This window comes from Rhipicephalus sanguineus, chromosome 9 (assembly GCF_013339695.2).
Source record: "Rhipicephalus sanguineus isolate Rsan-2018 chromosome 9, BIME_Rsan_1.4, whole genome shotgun sequence".
Classification (NCBI taxonomy): Eukaryota; Metazoa; Arthropoda; class Arachnida; order Ixodida; family Ixodidae; genus Rhipicephalus; species Rhipicephalus sanguineus.
The window spans coordinates 25,965,743-25,985,672 of record NC_051184.2 but is presented as its reverse complement, the minus strand read 5'-3'; the positions used below and the strand labels follow the sequence as shown (position 1 = coordinate 25,985,672).

General features: G+C 47.1%; 1 protein-coding gene and 1 long non-coding RNA gene across 3 annotated transcripts in view; one reads left to right on the top strand and one right to left on the bottom strand.

Annotated features, from left to right (window-relative positions):
• The window catches only part of LOC119404807 (leukocyte elastase inhibitor), a 46,684-nt gene extending 42,296 nt beyond the window's left edge, over positions 1-4,388 (bottom strand). The window contains exon 1 of the mRNA XM_037671479.2: positions 4,260-4,388. The gene's annotated coding sequence lies outside the window, so the exon portion shown is untranslated. The remainder of the gene's footprint in view (positions 1-4,259) is intronic.
• The window catches only part of LOC119404808 (uncharacterized), a 39,870-nt gene extending 27,569 nt beyond the window's left edge, over positions 1-12,301 (top strand). The window contains exons 1-4 of one of the 2 annotated variants that reach the window (XR_005186375.2): positions 5,229-5,257; positions 6,314-6,375; positions 6,991-7,133; positions 11,899-12,301. This is a non-coding gene — a long non-coding RNA (uncharacterized LOC119404808). Of the gene's footprint in view, positions 1-5,228; positions 5,258-6,313; positions 6,376-6,990; positions 7,134-11,898 lie in introns of those variants that run through there. The other variant, XR_005186374.2, reaches the window with a different exon arrangement.
• Positions 12,302-19,930: the final 7,629 nt, after the last annotated feature.

Sequence of the window (19,930 nt, the reverse complement as noted above, 5' to 3'; positions counted from 1 at the left end):
TACTGCAAAAAGTCTCTCTGTTTTTATAGCGTTGCACCGAATGTATGAAACAGTGCATATAGGTCGAGACAGTTACGAGATGGCTGAATCAGTGAATTCATTTCAGTTTCCATCCATTTCGTTCTTCGCTGTTGGCGCGGGAGCCGCCGCGCTGCCGTTATCTCCGGGATCGCGAACTCGTGAGCCGTCACAACGCAGTAATAAGGGTGTACAGTGAAAGGCAACGTCACAAAACACCAGGTTTCCTGCGTGAAGCGCGTGCGCACCGTTGTTGGTCGCGTCACAACGACATGGCCGAACTTTTGCCTTTCATGTAAAGCGGAGCAGCTTTTTCCGTCGCTGCCCAATACCGTCGACATATTTCTACGCATCATCATCACCGCCAGCCTATTTGATGATGACGCGTAATGATATGACGACGGTTTTGAATCTTGTTAACGTGTGTCTCGTTCGTCGCCCATATGCAGTCTGATTGCGTCTGCAGTGCTCGTCAATTACCGAAGGTAAGCAGAAATGCAGCATGGTTTCTATATTCTTATGGGTACGGCGCCGTACCGTTTACTTGAGTTTCTACGTGCCAAAAACCAAAATACGCGACTGCGAAACACGTCATAGTGGGGTGCACTGTGGATTAATTTCAGCCACCTGGGTTTTTTTTAACGCTCACCTAAATCTGAGCAGACGGGCGTTCTTACATTTGTACCCCATCCGAGTGTGGCCGGGGATCGAACCCGCGTCCTCGGGCCTAGTAGTGCAACACATTATACCTGCTAAGCTGTAATATACGACGGCGGGATAATGAGACCATCGTGTGAACACCCTCCGGTGGCTTTGTTCCCTTCCCGGTATAATTCAGGTGTCAGCCTTTACAAATACAGTTCCGTCGCCTGCGGTGCTGGATTGATTAAGGAATATTTAGCTTGTCCGTAAACTCCTCGACATTGAAGATAAAGGATTATACCGGAACCGTATAACAACACTAGCAGAGCTGGTAGCGAGGTCCTGTCGCGTTGTCGCGCTACAATACATCTGAATTTTATTTAAGTCGCGTCAGTGTTTTGGTCGAAAAAAAAATAATAACGAAAGTAGTGTGGCATAATGGTTATCTTACTGTCAACGCTTTGTAGTACATCAGCAGCCAAGTAAAACGTGTAAGCCACTGCAATATTAGCTTTGTCTTTTTACGGTTAGCCTCTGCATCATCAGTGTCGCTATAGCATAGCATCACATCACGTATACTTCTAAACGGTAATTCGTAACCGCACACAGTAAAACCCGTATGCGGGTTACGCATAAGAAGCCCTGTAACTGACGCATCTGCACGCTTGCCACCGTAACTAATGCTTTTGTGTAGTTTTGTGAGAAAAACGTGCCCACCACGGTGGTCTAGTGATTATGGTGCTCGACTGCTGACACGAAGGTCGCGGTATCGAAACCCGGCAGCGGTGGCCGCTTTTCGATGGAGGTGGAATGCTGAAGGCCCGTGTACTTAGATTAGGTGCACGTTAAACAACACGTGATGGTCAAAATTTCCAGAGCCTTCCACTATATATACGGCGTCCCTCATAATCATAATATCGTGACGTTGGGACGTAAAACCCCAAAAATTATTCATGGTGTGCAGCTATGTTCCGCGATTCCTCTCCCGCCCAGATCACATGTACTACGTTTCGTTAGACTCTACCCTTCTACGATGCATTTTTCGCGTCAACGTGACCTATTTTACGACGTTGCTTATGGCTCGTTTTATGACGCGCGCGCTTCGCTGTGTGTATCCTATCGTTGCTTGTCGCCAACGGGGTTTTTATGCGTTGCCGGCAACAGCCGTCGATGCTGCGCGGAACAAGCAACGCAGAGGCGGAGCATGACGTGCTCGGTAAGCGTGAATGGGAACTCCTTCTTAGCAGCTGCTCCATCAACGAACCGTGCACACCCTGCATAAAGGAGATGGGAGTGCTCGTACAGTTCTTAGTCTCGCTTGCATCGCGCACATAACCACGCAGAGGAAGAAATAAAAGACAAGGTGAAAGATACGGGACAAAAAGACAGATCAGAATAAGGAGGGACATTTGCGAGCAAATCCTTTGTGGACGCAACGTTCACCTTGAAAACAACTTCGCTTCTGTCGTGGCCACGCGAAAGTGCCTCGCACACGCGCTTCTCCGTGCATATATACGTACACGCACCGTGCTCCACGCATTTCAAATCGAGACAGGTCCTGCTCTGGCATAAGCATCCTGCATATATGCGGAGCTGACGTTTCGTTGCGTGCGCCAGATGCACTGAAAAGGTCTTTTTGGTTCGTGGACAGCGCCTTGTTGGCGGGGGCTTTCTTTGCGCGCACTACTGGCGGCTTTTCAGCTGAGGACCGTCGCCTAAGAGGGCCGTGACAAGTGCACTCTTGCTTTCTGAAGCTCCTTGCTCACTTTGCTGTTGTTGTTGCTGTTACTGCTGCTGCTGCTGCTCGGAGAACGTCAGCAGATGCGCGCGAGCACGCGCATGCACTTAAAGGAATTTGCTGCTGGCCTAGCTGATTCATAATGCTAAGCTGCAGAGCGCAGATTCGTTGCGGGGGCAATTAAGAATACACACAGCACAGGACAAGCGCTAACCTCGTGCTGTGTGTATTCTTCTTTGTCCCGGCCGCGCCGAATTCGCGCTCTTCAGCTTAGCACGCGTATGCACGTTTCAGAGCCTTCGTGACGTTGTCAGCATATATATAAAGGCGTGTCCTGCATTTCACGGGGCCCAAGTTTCACCGCACCCCCTCCCCCTCCACTTCCTTCGCAATGGAGGCAAATATGAAAATTAATATATCCCATGGCTAATCCAGTTGTGCAAGTATTTTTAATATATTCAGTAAACAATGCAGATGAGAGAGGAAATAACCAGAAAACCAGGAACAATTTAGCTTCATTTCTAGAAGAAAACGAGTGTCCACATATGTGAACGTTGGGAACACCAGGTGCACAAGGTCCCATCATTCTTCGTCGCAGATGGAACTTTGCTTATTGCCGACGGCTCTGTTTCAACGCGTTACTCATTATCATCATCACCGCGTATCATAATCAACGCCTCCATCATCAGTTCAACGCGTTCGTCATCAGTATATCATCATTACGCCGATACGTCTTATGCTAGGGCCTGCATAATTGTTCATTTGCCGAAATCTCTCTAGCAGAATACCGCGAGTTAGAGTATATAGGTGCAAACGGAAGAAAAAACGCAGTGTATGGGGACTGACAGTGTGATGAGATTAGTAAGTGTGACGTCATAATGTGCGTTCGCTTGACGCAAGACTGAAGTAATTTAGAGGTATCCGTATCAGGCTCGTGGAGCGTGTGTGTGGTGTGGAGGCTTAGTTCATCTCACGATGAACATTGTTCTATAATAAGGGAATTTGTTGCTGGGCTACAGTACCATAGTGGGAAATATTTTTCGCGTGTGTGTGTGTGTGGGGGGGGGGGGGGGGGGGGTAACCGCCCTTTATGTATGTTCGTGCGTTTGTATGTGTGCGTGTATATATATGCGCATGCAAAATTGAAATACTTCGAGAGGGGGGGGGGGGGGTTGAACCCCCAACCCCTACTCCCCTGGCTGCGCCAGTGCTCGGCTATTGGTTCACAATAGTAAACTGCAGAGCGCAAATTACGTACGGGACATGGAAGAACACACACATCACAGGGCAAGCAGCCCGGCCATACACAGCACGTGATATGGAAGCGTGTGTTCTTCTATATATGTGTGTCCTGTACCTAATTTGCGCTCTGCACTTTATACTGATAGCGCTTGTACTGCGGTGTGTGCGTGTGTTCTTTTATGTCCCGTAACTAATTTGCGCTTTGCATTCTATTGCTCTTACAAGTTGGGGCTTCATACTGAACGACACGGCTTACCCGCCACGGTGGTATACTGGTCACGATGCACGAGTGCTGACCCGAAGGCCGAGGGATCGAATCCCGGCCGCGGCGGCGGCCCCATTTCGATGGTGGCGGAATACTAGGGGCCCGTGTAGTTAGATTCAGGTGCACGTTAAATGACACCAGATGGTCAAACGTTCCGGAGCCTTCCCTTACAGCGTCCCCCGTTATCATATCGTGGTTTCGAGATGTAAAACCCCGACAATTATTATTATTATTGACCGGCACGACTTTGCTATAGTATCAAAATCAGAATGACATATGTGGCATGTCCTGTTGGACAGAAAACAGACCGACACCAACTTGACCATCTTTCAATCCTAATGAGTCGAAGCTTACCGACTCGCAGCAGAGGACGTGCACCCGTTGTCGTTGGTGGCTCAGAGGTCGACAGCCTCCGTCTCCATGTGTGGCAGCGACACCGACAACAGCGTGGTGCACCACTGCAATCCTCCCGTTGGGATCTCCCGCCGTGCGCCGGGAAGCCGATGACCGCGCTTCGTCGTAAGCGCGTCGTGGTGTGTTACAGGCTGTTCCTGGACGCCGGACGTGAAACAAACGCCGGACAGGAAATGACGTGGAGCCGCTCGCTTTTTAGAAAAAGCTTTTCAAGCCTGAAAGCGCTGTCTTTAATGTCGCTTCCGGTTACGCTGCTGCAAGCAGGCTACTGCAGACGAGAGTGATGCCATCGCGACTCTTGTAGCGAGAAGAACCGGACCGAGACCGGCGCTCGCCGTTTGTCTGTTTTGGAAGAACGGGTTTCTTTTCTAAAGATGCGCTCTCCCGCGCAGCGGGCTCCAAATTCTGCAGCGCTGCATCCGCGACACAGTGACGTGCCCATGTAAGCGTCTGCGTCCCGCCTGTGATGTAATAAGTTGCTATATATATATATGGACTTTGTAGAACCCTTGTTGAAAGTTGAAATGGACTTATGGGATGCAGGAAAAAAAAGTTAGACGTGGCTTTGCTATCGCGAACACCAACGACCAGCGTAGCGGAGGGGAAGCCTCAGCAAATTAGTGCAAAGCTAGGTGAAGAGCGTGGTTTAGCCAAGCAGGATCAAAGCTAAGCAAGGTTCCTCCTCTCCTTCGCCTCACTCGTTCCTTGCCGTGACACTCTATCGCTTTACTACGCTTTACCCTCACCCTTTCCTCTCTCCCTCACCATTTACGTTGCTTTCACCTTTTCTCTCATCTTATCCCTCACCTTTGCTCTACAAGGCTTATTATATGCTTTCCTTCTCGCTGTGTACACTTGCCCCCTCTCCCGACTTGGCCATGCTGCGAAACATCGCTGCCCATGGAGCAAGCTCGACTTCAACAGATCGGCTGCAAAAGGTTAGTTTGGAACTTAAATTCACGCGGTCGCCTGCAGCTTTCGCAGTGTGGTGCCGTCTGACTTCGTTCTCTCCTTACACTTGGCGGAATCATGTGCGCATCGCGCGGCGAATCGTTGGATACCATGTGTCTCCGAATTCGAGGAACATACTATAGCCTATTATTATGAGAGGGGAAACACAAACACTCGTTTATTGTGGGTGAACTTGTGCCCAGAAAACTAGGTGCAAATTCAAGGAGTTCGCGTTCCACACATAAATGTGTCCGTTCGACGAACGCACCTCTTCTTCTCAAGCCTCGCATATTCTAGCCACCATACCTCGCAGGTCAACCCATTGTCTCGTGACCTTGTGCGAGAGGCATCTGTTGCGCGGCCACAAGAAGCGCGAGCAGGCGCGAGATATTGCGGGGGCTAGCCCAGCGGCTCGCTCGCTTCATGGTAGAGAAAACTTATTAGGAGCGAAGCTCCTTAGGCCCGCACCCCGCCGTCGCCGTCGAAGCTCCCTGCTACATCTTGCTTTTCGAGCTGCTTACTTCTATGGCTAGCAGTTTTGTCGGTAGACTCTGCGGCAATATACAGGTTCCAGTGCCGCTCGACGCCGCAGCTGCAGTCTATTTCTGCTTGCCCCACTTGATACCCTTATAGCCTGTCACGACGACGGAAAACAATGTTGTCTTGCCAACGAAAGGAGTCCGCCGCGGTAGTATAGTTACGGTTCGAACCCGCGACACGAAAGTCGCGGGTTCGATCCCGGCCGCGGCGGTCAGATTTCGACGGAGGCGAAAAGCTATAGAGGCCTGTGTACTGTGAGATGTCAGTACACGTTGAATAACACTATATAGATGGTCGAAATTTCCGGAGCCCTCCACTACGGCGTGCCTCGTTATCATATCGTGGTTTTGCGCGTAAAACTTCAGAAATTATTATTACTTTTTATGACAGGAGAGATTGATGCAGTTAAGTGGCACAGGTTACTCGTTGGTCTTCCGTATGAGCTGTGACAGCCACCATCAATACATTTCTTTCCCATATTTTCTGTGCTTCTTTTCGTGCAGTGGTTCATAGTACCAGATCGTCAAACTGAATCTCCACATTTTGTACGCTATAGGCGAAATTGGTAAGCAAGTGAAATATTCTATCTCTACACTGCACTTTCTTAACGTCAAAGTCAACCATGTTTGTTTTGCATGAAGAAGGTAACTTGCGCTGCCGGTCGTACAACTGCCTGTGTCCATTAAGGAAATGACCTTTCGAAGCATGCTTCCGTAATTCTCACGAGTAGTTCATAAATTGCACTCATATGTGTGTCTGTATCAAAAGCGCAGTTAGCTCCTGCACGATCAAAGCTTCTTTATCTTCTTTAACGGGCATATTACATACAATGCTGAGGCAACTTCATCTCTATAGTGGCGACGATTGAATCTTGCTGCTGCATCATACTTCCGCATCTATCACTGCTTCACGTAAGTACGTAAGTAAGGACACTCGGCGGGCTTGAGTGTGTGTGTGTGTTTCCCTTCAAATTTTTTTACTCTTTCTCTTATTCTTTATTCTCTTACCTTTTAGTCCCCCCTTCCCCAGTGCAGGGTAGCAAACCGGACATTTTTCTTCTGGTAAACCTCCTTGCAAATCACTTACCCTCCCCCCCCCCCCCTCTCTTTCTCTACGATATATACCTCGAGCGATGCGTGTGTATCCGTCTGACAGACAAGTGACTCGCGTGTCATTTCAGCTTCCTAGATCATCGCATCCGACGCACGCGAAGGGTACGCTGTTTGACCACTGGCCAGGCGGGCAAGTCATCGGGAGCCAACTGTTCGTCTGCAGAGTCTGTGTTTAATCTTGCTGCTAGGCCTCCCCACCGCGCCGTGCACTGTAAGTATATGTCACATATACGTATACTTCAATAGGTATAGGCGCGCTACATGTATCCGTCTGACTAACAATTAGATGCATAGCTCACGTGTCATTTCAGCTCCTGAAACCATCCTGGTGCACGCGAAGTTTACTCCTGTTTGACCACTGGCCATGAGGGCCAAGTCACCCGTAGCCTATCGTTCTGTGTGGCCCAGTGTTGTAGGCGTTACTGAAAAAAAGTAACTAAATACGTTAGCCGTTACACTATAAAAAAAGGAACGCGTTACCGCCCTACGTTACCTACAAAAAAATGTAACGCGTTACCGTTACCGTTACCGAAAAAAAGTAACGGACGTTACCTCTGCCGTTACTCCGCAATCATAAATTATAATCAATGTGTCTTTGCTGCACGAACCCACAATAGCAATATTTTAAATCTGAAATTTGTTTCACATAAAACTTCTAACCCAAACAACAAATATACCCAAAATTCCGATCTAATGAGTATTACTTGCACAAATGTACCGGACCTCAGCAATGGTATAGGGGCTTAAAGTTGCCTTTAGAGTTACGTGTGATGGCTTCTGACTCTGACACATGGTGAATCCGTTTTTGTCAATGTGACATTATACAGAATATAAGTCAATCATCAACGCTATTCGCAAAGAAAGCATCAATGAAGTCTCAAGAAATTTACAATAATTCTGATGGTGTGCTTCTGCTAGCAAAATAAATGCGCGAATTTCGTAGTAATAAAGAAATGCTTAAACGGGCTAGTTACGTAAAAAAATATCTGTGCATAAACATTTTTTGTTCACTTTAACTTGTATAATTACTGCAAAAATTGCGAGCGTTTATGTGAGGGTGTTCAAGATCAGCCTCACTCACTCAGGAGTTAAATAACCAGAAACTTCGCTGTGGTTGCAGATAGAAAAAGCAAAATTTGTTTTTAAAACAAAGTTGATAAGCCTTATCAATTAACTTTGTAGCTACTATAAAACGTCGCATATTTAGACATTTTTCAAAAACAGTTTCCTTAGCTCTACAAGTTTCAAACAATGTTACTTTACTCTTTGTTGCGCATACATTTCATACAAAAAATATCTTCTTTGTAACGATAATATTTCTGTTTACAACGTCGCGAACTTTCGAGAACGACAGGTAATGAAATTGGTCACTCCGGATTGAATGTGTTTGATATTTTTCCCTCGTAAATTATGCAGTTAATAAGGAAATTAGGTTCCTTTTCCGGCTACTGGCATGGGACATGCATAAAATATAAAGTACTCAATTAAACTTAAAATATTTGTTTTCGGATCCGTGTCGATCTCTCGTGGAATCACCCGTTTGCAATAACCATGATTAGTACACTAACTGCGGTAATGTCTGCCGTGTAGCTACCTGTAACCGTGGTTAGCCGTAACCGTAGTTAGCTTAACCGCGGTTAAGGCTGTTCGTGTGACAGCGGTATTAAGGTAGTGAGTAAAAAAAAAAGATTTTTTTGCGTTACAAGAAAAAGTTCTACGTTTCGCGTCCCGCTCGCACTCTTTTTCAGGGTTTTCTTCCAGCCGGGGGTCACTCCAATTCTCCACAATAAGGCAGACTCTTGATCGGCAGCGCACCTGTAGACCGGTTGACGTTACTGGCTGTCGCCTGGATCGGCCAGAATTCCACAGAAAGCCGTTTAAGTCGACGACGTGGGAGTTGTCGAATTCGATGCGGTGGTCGTTTACCATGCTATGCTCAGGGAGTGTACTCCTTTGTCACGCGAACTTGCGGGCATCGTTTTTATGTTGTCGCAGCCTTTCTTTGTTTCCCCCATGTACAAAATTTCACGACCAGCACGTGGTATGGAGTAAACCAGCCCCTGCGCTTTCTCTTCGGCCGGCCTGTCATTTGGGCATGAAAAGGCGCAGGTGCCAGCAATCCACCTGCTACATCAACTTCCACGAGAAGCATGTCCGTACAGTTTCTCATGGCGAATTATGCGGCTTTCATCAAGCTTTGTGTGGCGATGGCCAAAACCTCCACACAAGGAGTCGGCGCGTCTTAAGAAATTGGTCCCAACAATTTCCACAAAAAAGAAAAGCGATTCCGCCCGCGCTTTCTTGGTCAATGCCTGGCAGGCCGACAGCAGTCCGACGCTGCGACAAAAGAATTTGTCGGGGCGAGCTCTGAGAAGACTGCACCCCCAGGATGAAAAAGTAACGAGTAACGTGACACCACACGTTACCGAAAAATGTTAACGTAAGTACGTTACCCGTTACAGTTTCTAAATGGTAACGAGTACGTTACTAAGTTACCGAAAAAAGTAACGCGTTACCGGTAACGCCGTTACTTGTAACGCGTTACCGCCAACACTGGTGTGGCCGAGCTTAGCCAACCAGCAGCGACCGTTTCCGCCGGGATCTGCCTTCTTTCGCGGTCCCCTGTTCGTTCCGTGTGACAGGCATTCTCGGAGGATGTCATTTATCAGCTTTTGCTGGCGAGTTCTTTTCGTTGCGCTCAGAGTCCTCGCGCAAGTTCGCCTGCACTCCCCTCCTGAGTACGCTGAAAGTTACAAGCTTGGCCAAAGGTTAGCCGTAACTGCAGAAAATGAGATAAGAACGTGCAAAGCGCACTGTTAGACGCAAATCAGAGTGCCATAACAAGCCTCACGTGTATACTTGATTGTACATTAGTCACCCATTATTGTGAAAATTGCCTTTAAGCGGCAGGCGCGTTGTTACCGCGCTTTGTCCCATACGACCACAGGTCGGCTCGAGATATGGCGGATTAGTCGAAGCCGGATGAAGTCACCAGAAGACCATTCTCACGTTGCTTCGCACTGCGCTGCGCTACCTTTGTGCCGCTTTATCAAGTTTCAGGCTGTAGTGTGCATCTAGTTGCGCAAACTATATCTAAAACGGAAGTTCTATCGAAGCAAGCTTTGTTTTTCAACAAAACATTCTCATGTCTTCCTCCTAAATGCGCGTTAAGGAAAGACAAGATTCGTCTCGATCTTGTCCCCGATCACAAAAAAACGCCAGTCACAGCGAAAGCTGAAAGAGCGGCGTTTTTAGGGCCCGTTGTAAGCTCTCTTGGGGTTACTAATACAAGTACACTAGCAAGGTACCCACTACGCCATAAATCACAATTTTTGTGAAGTTGGGAAGCACCTACTAAGCCATTATCCGTCATTCTGCGGAGAAGCGAGGCACCAGCTACACGTCTGTAAGCATTATGTGCACTTTGTTGACGCGACGAGTGATGACGATGAAGAATTATGGCTCAACCCTTTGTAATGGGTTGGAAGCTTTATACGGCCCACCAGTTATGTAATTTGCATTAGGTGACGCCCGGTCGCTATGTCCCTCTCCCGCCATGCTGTATAACATACGTTGACGTGGCAGAAAGAGGTGGAGGGGGGGGGGGTGAGAAGAACTTTACTGAGACCCCGAGGAAATGGATCATGCGCTTATGGGCTTCCTTGGCAACCAATACAAGTGCACTTGCGAGGAGCCCATCACTACGCTATAAACCATTGTAATTTTTGAGAAGTAGGGAAGCAGCCACTACGCAATTTTCCGCCATTCTGCACAGAACCGTGGTACCTGCAAAACACCTGTAACGCATTATGCGCACTTTGTTGATGCTGTGCCTGATGACGATGAAGAATTATGGCGGAGCCTTTTGTAATGGATTGGAAGCATTCAACAACCTTCTCGTTGCGCAATTCGCATTGTGTGACGCCTGGTTACAGAATTCGCGTTGTGCGACGCTTGGTGCTTATTTTACTCTTCTACGACGCTATATTGCATATATTAATGTGGTTCCTTCCCGACTTGAAGCCTGTATAGGACATTTTGCAAAGCAGTTTCAAGCACCGGCATGGCTCAGAGGTTGAATACTGGGCTCCCACGCAGAGGGCCCAGGTTCGAACCTCGTTCCATCCTGGAATTTTTTATTTCGTTTTTTTTTTTCTTATTTCGAGCGATAGTGGTTACGGACACCGGCGGCGGCGGCGACAGCGGACAACTACGGCGCCAAAAACGGCCGGTGAAATGATCTCATAACAGGCAAAGTAGAGCATGGTTTATCAAGGGTTAAAGGAGTAATGCATTGCCATCCACCATCCCGCCTTTGCCTAGGAGAGCTGACGTCTTACGTCATCACCAACGTCATACCACTTGTGCTCGTCGCGGCTGGGCATTGGCTCACTCTCGCCCCGCTCCGCGCTACGACCTGCGCCGCCGCTCTTCCTGCTCGCTCGCCTTTGTCCTCCTCCCCGCTCGACCGCCTGCACTTCTTTTCCTCTCCCCTCTCCTCCCCTTCTCTCTCCCTTCCCTTGCCTGGACAGCTGCCTGCTTAGCTATGCTTTACTCTCTCCCACCTCCTCTCCCTCGCTTCCCTTTCACTCTCCTTGCTACACTAGGCTCACCCATACTTGGCTTATGCTACGTTTTCCCTCTAGCTATGAACTTGCCCTTTCCCGGCTGGGCTATGCTGCGAACACCGCTGTGCCCAATCCGGAGAAGAGTAGTGGGGCTTGCCGAACTTGTGTGGCACGTAACGGCGAACATCGCTGTGCCCAAATCAGCTCGGCTTTAAGAGCTTCGCTGTAAATATTAATGATGCCGTGGCACTTATTTTCGTTGTGTAAGTGCATGTGTAAGTTGGGAGGGCGGTGAAAATGTAGCTATTACTTCTTTTTTCTTACCATGCTCTGCAATTTGTACGAGTTCACAAGTGTGGGCATATAGGATGCAGACATTCACTTCGACTGCCTGCACGCCTCTTGCAGTGTCTTCCGAAAGGCCGGAGCCGAGTGGAAACGGAAATGCCGTCATATCCATCTTTACACCACGAACACCGGAATCAAGCTCCACAAAACAGTTTCTGACGAAGCAAAGCCACAAAGTTAGAGCTGGATTTCGCGACGTTTGCTCCACTGCAGAATGATCTCGTCGGTCAAAAGGAAGAGAAGGAAGACGACAGGGTACCGTCCAAAGAGGTTAGCCATCTTCCCAATCAGCGGCTATGAAAAGGACCACGTCATCGGCTTATCGTGTATACTACAATGACTCTTCTATGAAACGTGGCGTTCGTGCGTGTGTGTCTGTGAATTGAGAATAGCTATGTAGTCGAGAGTGGCGGACTGCACAGTATTCTGCAACGCGCAAATAAAGAAGAGTATAAGTAATTATAAGCACAATAAACCAAGCGCCTCTTTCGTTTTATTCACCGCCGATGCCTGGTCAGCCACTTAAAGGTAAGTGGAAAGGCTGGCTCAAAGCAGAAACACCGAGGATCACATTTAAAGGTAAGTTCTCGAACAAGACAGTCATTTCTCGCGCGTCTTCAACACCACCTCAAAATTGCCCGCATGACTATTGCACCTTCCAGGCACAGTCGAAGTGAATCCTTCCCCGTCAGACAGTGCCAATTTTTCATTACAAATAAAGAAAAAAAGCCAAATTTGTAGAAGTTGTAGCCTAACGTATGCCTCCTATATACACTGCCCTCGACGTAAAACGAAAGCGTCGACAAGATGTCGCTCGACTCCTGACCCGAAGGTCGCGGAATCGAATCCCGGCCGTGGTGGTCGCATTTCCATGGAGGCAATATGCTAGATGCCCGTGTGCTTAGATTGAGGTGCACGTTAAAGAACCCCAGGTGGTCGAAATTTCCAGCACCACGACGAATATTAATACGGTTTCGTTTTATTCAGTTATTTGTTTGTAACGATAACCAAAATCCTTGCCAAGCTTCGAAAACTTTGTGTCTCATTAAGAAAGAACCGCAATAGTCAATTCTGTCTACATATACCAGCATTGAAACGACCTCCAACATATGCTGGTCTCTTGTGTTATAAAACTGCACTACTACTCAGTAAGATCACAAGCCGTATCTGAATGTCCTCGGCTCAATGAATGCATGCGATAATGAGCACAGTTCCTTCAATAAAGTAAATATATCCACGCTTCATTTCATGGTGTTTCTGGCTTCATCAGTCTGATGAGCAAAGCGCCGTTGGAAGATTGTATGCTTCCATATTGCTAGCGAACACACACAAAGGACGACATAGAAGGAGACAGGACCACCGCTTGTACGTCTTCTTCTCCTTCTATGTCGTCCTTTGTGTGTGTTCGCTAGCAATATGGAAGCATACAATCAATACCAACTAGCCCAGCTTAATGCATTAACAAGCCGTTGGAAGAATCCCTGGCACCCATGGTATTCGATTTGGGACATTTACGCCGCAATGATTTGTATGTGTCCGATTATCACGAAATTCGGTCTTAAACTCTAGCGTAACACAAAATATATAATGCTCTAACTTAATATATAACATGCCATCATCGTTGATTGTGATCAATCTGTGGCGTCGCTTAAAAATGAAGTAAAAAGATAATAAGAAACTAGCGACCCACGTCGGCGGAGAAACATATTACCACGTCCGCCAGAGCGAATGAACAAGGAATCAATATGCGCAGTACATGAGAACAGGCATACCAAGACAGAAAGATCAAAAAATGAGGTATGGAGAGGTTTTCATTATTAGAGGAGCTGTGCTTATCATCGCATACATTTATTACGCAGAGGACATTGAGGTGTACGGCTCGTCGTCTAACTGTGTAGTTAAATCGAATTAACTTGTACGTCGTTTTGGTGAGGCTATTACTACGGGATTTTCTTGAGCTGAATAAAAGACCGTGCTGTTTCGCCAAGTTTTCGTTTCCTTTTGTTCTGTGTAAAAATAGCCTACAATACTCTCCATTGTAGCCAGGAGTTCAACGAAAGTTTGTCTGGTCAGGTAATATGATCATCAAGTTGCGGTCACTGACCAAGTCAAGCGAAATTTATTGAAATAGTTCGGTTGGGTAACGTGGTTAGCATATTACAGCAGGAGGTCGGTGTAGTGGCATAGGCGGTAGCGCGCCAGGCGCCTGTCGTCGCGGACCGAGTGGTCGTGGGCTCAATTCTCGGCGGCGGATCTTTTCCTTCTGCTTTTTTTTTGTTTCTCATCTGTTAGTGTGGATTTTACCAACGTCATATCCGTGACGGAAATACGTTAGTGAAGTCTTGGTGGACCCCGGAATAAAAAAAAAAAAATTGGCCGCGTATCTGCGTGCTTCGCTGCAAATGTCGTGTAAAGACGATAGAAGAGGCGCTGTGTGAGATATGGACGCCATCTGGCAATACGTCGGGAAACATGAGTGCTGTGTTGCGTGCTGGTAGTCCCGGCGCAGCAGCAGGCGAAGACCGGCGGTGACCAACGCGTCCGGCGGGGACGCCAGCCAGCCCGAAAACGCGGTTTGGCGCGAAGCGCTGAAGCAGAGAAACGTCCGCACTCAACGAGTACTCTCCACACACTCTTTTATTTACACGTCGCCTGGGTAAAACAGGAACGCCAGAGCGGCGCCCACAACCGGCAGCCTGATGGCCGCCCACAACGCTGCTTTTTCATTTTTTAAATATTTTTTTTCACCTTCTTGGCCTTCTCAAAACTAAAGTTTTTCAACACCAACCCATGGCATTCGTACAGTGCAATACAGAACCGAAACCGAAACACAACAATGAGCTCGTGCGAATGGCACGGAGGAAGGCAAATGTCAGCGCAGTCGCATTTTCAGCTTTGTTGAAACAGCGCTCACTAGACGACGACGAAGTAAAAGAAGGCACAGGATCCGTTATTGAGAAAGAATATTTCCCTTCCTTTTTTTTCTCTCTCTCTCGATTTATTGCTCTTTATCTTAGGCATTTTTTTTTCTACTTAAATGACAGGAAGGTGGACATTTTATAATTATCATTAATAGGCCGCAACATATTTTCTTGGCCAATCCCCCCGAGTGGGTATGTGCCAATATGCACAGGCTACAAACAAACAAACAAACAAACAAACAAACAAACAAACAGGCGCTGCCTGTCCTGTGCCTTCTTTTACTTCGTCGTCGTCTAGTGAGCGCTGTTTCAACAAAGATAAACGCATACCAACTCGCTCAAGCTTCCCTTCTTATGCATTTTCAGCGCAGCTTAAGAAACTAGGGTCCTTAAAATTACGTATGTATGCATTTTCTATTAAAGGAACACGCCACCTAATACTTACCTAGTGATGTTGCACCTCAGATATGCATGATATTTACTTTTTGATCGACAACGTTCACAAGTATGAACAGCCGCACCAGTTCAAGACGGCTGGCCCTTGGGCAAGTGGTTCAACTTTGGCCGAGTGGCTGAATCGAGGGACGTGCCGACAAACAGAAAGACAGAAAGACAGACCAAAATTTCTGCGTTTAAGTTCCCCAAGAAAGACTATCGTCTTTAAAAAAACTCTTGTTAATACAGTGAAGGCGAAAAGACATGACAGAGGTTCCGAGACGGTATCTGGCGATCAAGGAACCCGCACGAGCCCCGAAACGACTCTCGCGTGTTTTCACCTTGCCTTAGTCTGTGACCGCAATTTCGTCATCAATATTAGCGATTGACTATACGCACTCATACCAAAACGACCTTGAAGTTGTGCCAGTTTCTCGTGCTTAGACCGCAGGACTACGCAGTAGAAGGACAATCTATATCGGAATCTCCGGAACGCAACTAGTCTGCACAGCTCAGAGCTTACCGACCAGGTATGGGCTGTCTACAAGTCCCGCGAAACAGCGACTAAGCAAGGTCCAGATCCGGATCTCCTGACGTGGAAGACCTGAGCCCATGTAATAAAACTGACACTCAAAGCATTTTAAATTTCCCGCCACTGCACTCACAATGCGACACACTGAAAGAGGTTGGCTTCTCAACGACACAGACCGTGGGAAAACTTTTTAGCCTATTTCGGTCACCTTCGGACGAAAAATAAAAGAAAACCGCGTAAAGCACTTTAAATTTCCCGCCACTGTACCCACAATGCCACACACTACAAGAGGTTGGCTTCCCAACAACACAGACCGTGGGAAAATTTTCTATCCCATTTCTGTCACCTTCGGACGAAAGATCAAAGAAAACAGCGTTAAGCATTTTAAATTTCCCGCCACTGCACCCACAATCAACACACTACAGAAAGTTGGCTTCCCAACAACACAGATCACGAGAAAATTTTTTCGGTCGTTTCTGTCACCTTCGGATGAAAAATAAAAGAAAACCGCGCAAAGCATTTTAAATTTCCCGCCACTGCACCCACAATGCAACACAGTACAGAAGATTGGCTTCCCAACAACACAGACCGTGGGAAAATTTTTTCGGTCGTTTTTGACACTTACGGGTCCAAAAATACGCATACGGCTCCGTCGCTGTGAGGTGTGACGTCAGAAAAAAGTTTGGCCTTATCGGGGCTGATAAGGGCCTCAACTTTTTCGACTGCTTTTTGACGTCTATTGCTGCGAAGCCAACGCATCAGGGGAACTCTGAGCACGGAAGATCAGTGTTCGTGGTGATATGGTGCATCCGGGTAGGTCTCATTAAGCCAAAAGCACCAAGAAAGGAGGCATGTGGAGGTTCACTTGATTAAAGGAACTGTGCTCACTATCGCATAGATTCATTACGCCGAGGACATCCATGTAAGCCGTGTCCATTTAGTGCGTAGTGGGGCCGTCTAAACGTGAGAAACCGGCACAACTTGGAGGCCGTTTTGGTTGGGGTATATATAGCCGAAAGCAAGTACATATGGGCTTTTTTTACGCTGACCAAAAACGACACGTTTTTTGTTCAACGTAAAAAAAGCCCATATATACTTGCTTTCGGCTATATATACCCCAACCAAAACGGCCTCCAAGTTGTGCCGGTTTGTCAAGATTAAAGAGCCCCACTTCGCATTAAATGGACATGGCGTACACGCATGGCTTCGGCGTAATGAATCTATGCGACAATGAGCACAGTTCCTTTATTCAAACGAACCTCCACATGCCTCCTTTCTTGGTGCTTTTGGCTTAATGAGACCTACCCGGATGCACCATATCACCACGAACACTGATCTTCCGTGCTCAGAGTTCCCCTGATGCGTTGGCTTCGCAGCAATAGACGTCAAAAAGCAGTCGAAAAAGTTGAGGCCCTTATCAGCCCCGATAAGGCCAAACTTTTTTCTGACGTCACACCTCACAGCGACGGAGCCGTATGCGTATTTTTGGACCCGTAAGTGTCAAAAACGACCGAAAAAATTTTCCCACGGTCTGTGTTGTTGGAAAGCCAACGCATCAGGGGAACTCGGAAGATCAGTGTTTGTGGTGATATGGTGCATCCGGGTAGGTCTCATTAAGCCAAAAACACCAAGAAAGGAGGCATGTAGAGGTTCGTTTGAATAAAGGAACTGTGCTCATTGTCGCATAGATTCATTACGCCGAAGCCATGCGTGTACGCCGTGTCCATTTAATGCGAAGTGGGGCTCCTTAATCTTGACAAACCGGCACAACTTGGAGGTCGTTTTGGTTGGGGTATATATAGCCGAAAGCAAGTATATATGGGCTTTTTTTACGTTGAACAAAAAACGTGTCGTTTTTTTGGTCAGCGTAAAAAAAGCCCATATATACTTGCTGTCGGCTATATATACCCCAACAAAAACAGCCTCCAAGTGGTGCCGGTTTCTCACGTTTAGACGGCCCCACTACGCACTAAATGGACACGGCTTACATGGATATTCTCTGTGTAATGAATCTATGCGATAGTGAGCACAGTTCCTTTAATCAAGTGAACCTCTACATGCCACGTTCCTTGGTGTGTTTGGCTTGATGCGACCTGAGCGGATGCACCATATCACCACCAGCACCGATCTTCCGAGCTGAAAGTTGCTCTGATGCGCTGGCTTCGCCGCAAGACATCTAAAAGCAGTCGAAAAAGTTGAGGCCCTTATCAGGCCCGATAAGACCAAACTTTTTCCTGACGTCACACCTTGCGTTGACTGAGCTATAGCCGTATTTTTGGCCCTGCAGCTGCCAGAAACGTAAGAAAAAATTTTCCCACGGTCTGTGTTGGAAAGCCAACCTCTTGTGTGCTGCGAAGCCAACGCATCAGGGGAACTCGGAAGATCAGTGTTTGTGGTGGTATGGTGCATCCGGGTAGGTCTCATTAAGCCAAAAACACCAAGAAAGGAGGCATGGAGAGGTTCGTTTGAATAAAGGAACTGTGCTCATTGTCGCATAGATTCATTACGCCGAAGCCATGCGTGTACGCCTGTCCATTTAATGCGAAGTGGGGCTCTTTAATCTTGACAAACCGGCACAACTTTTTTGGTCAGCCTAAAAAAAGCCCATGTATACTTGCTTTCGGCTATATATATCCCAACCAAAACGGCCTCCAAGTTGTGCCGGTTTCTCACGTTTAGACGGCCCCACTACGCACTAAATGTACACGGCTTACATGGATGTCCTCGGCGTAATGAATCTATGCGATAGTGAGCACAGTCCCTTTAATCAAGTGAACCTCTACATGCCTCCTTTCATGGTGTGTTTGGTTTGATGCGACCTGGGCGGATGCACCATATCGCCACCAGCATCGATCTTCCGAGCTGAAAGTTCCTCTGATGCGCTGGCTTCGCCGCAATAGACATCGAAAAGCAGTCGAAAAAGTTGAGGCCCTTATCAGGCCCGATAAGACCAAACTTTTTTCTGACGTCACACCTTGCGTTGACTGAGCTATAGCCGTAGTTTTGGTCCTGCAGTTGCCAGAAACGAAAGAAAAAATTTTCCCACGGTCTGTGTTGTTGGGAAGGCAACCTTCTAGGTGCAGTGGCGGGAAATTTAAAATGCTTTGCGCGGTTTTCTTTTATTTTTCCGCCGAAGGTGACAGAAATGGGCTAAAATATTTTCCCACGGTCTGTGTCGTGGTGAAGCCAACCCCTTGCAGTGTGTCGCAATTCGGGTGTGGAGGCGGGAAATTTAAAACAGATTACGCTGTTTTCTTTTTTTTTTTAATTTTTCAGCGGTTTCTAGCCCCTTCGCGCGAAAAATAAAAACACACACAAAATCAATTCTGTCGAAATCTGACGAAGAATTGAAAAATCGAAAAATACTAAATTTTCAAAGGGATAGGCCTACGTTTTTGTTCAGAAATAAGCGGGAATTTTACTACATCATTAAGGAATCACCAAGCGCAACGTCGGGGTTCTCCTATCCCCATTAGAAGTACCCGGTGGGCTGCTGTCCGGCACTGGGAATCGAACCTGGGACCTTCCGCATGGGAAGCAGACAGCCATGTACTTAGCCACCTCTGCGGTGAACGTCTTTCTCAGAAATACTCAACATGTTAGTCTGATCAAAGTGCAACAGTACTTTGAAAAATAAAAATATTATATTGCCAAGGGCGCTGGGATTCGAACCTGGTACCTTGAACACTCGAAGCTCATGCTCAAGAAATTCGCCACTCCCGCTGCTACCCCTTCATGGGCTTACTTGCGAGCATACTTTAACGAAATGCTGTCTGTAGATTTTGAACTCTTCAGTTTTTTTCTATTTTTTCTAAATGCGACCAGACATTAAAAAATCGAAAACGCGAGACTCTGCCAAGCAAAAATTAATGTTATCGAAATAAGATGAATCATTGCAAAAAAGAAAAACACCAGATTTTCAAAGGTGCTGTGATTTGAACACGGTACCTTCAACACTCGAAGCTGATCCTCAACCCCTTCGCCGCATCTACTGTTACATTTTCATGCGCTTTTTTTAGAGTATTGTGTACCGAGATATTGTCGATCGGGGCTTGGCAGAGATACTCAGGAAAGTATTCCAGAATACAGATATCGAAATACATGCGCTGGAAGCCCGAATTACAGATACTGAGATATATTGGTCTTTTACGTAACGGGATATTTCGGAAATACTTTTGCAAAAACACGAGAAAAGTATCGCGGA